The sequence below is a fragment of the Nanorana parkeri genome, unplaced genomic scaffold (assembly GCF_000935625.1).
Source record: "Nanorana parkeri isolate BGI_ZX_2015 unplaced genomic scaffold, ASM93562v1 scaffold187, whole genome shotgun sequence".
Lineage (NCBI taxonomy): Eukaryota > Metazoa > Chordata > Amphibia > Anura > Dicroglossidae > Nanorana > Nanorana parkeri.
Window position 1 is genome coordinate 414,291 of NW_017306455.1, and position 421 is coordinate 414,711.

The following is a 421-nucleotide window of genomic DNA, read 5'->3' on the forward strand; positions in this document are numbered from 1 at the left end:
GCTTTAAGGACTTAAACTCTTGATCCGATCATCATCTTCCTTCCACTTGTATTTAGGAGTCCCTCCACGCTGGTGCCGGTCTGTGATCCAGCACAGACTCCTCGGGCCCACATTGTCTGTCCATTGTGCATGCTCCCAACTGCATGCATTCACCAAGTTGTCTACTGAAAATCCAACAAAGCCTGCCAGCAATGTTTTCTTTGTGCTGTGCAGAAGACTGAGCCCACCCAAATGCACCAATCTCTGTCCCCAGAATGAAGACTACCAGATGGAGAGACTCAGAAGGCAAAAATGGTGCCTCTAAAAAGGAACCATGCAGTTGAGAGACACATACTCAATATTGCCCAGCATAAGGACTAGATCACTCACCTCGTCACAGGGGAAATTACCAATCTAAAAAGGCATAGCTAAATCTCTTAAA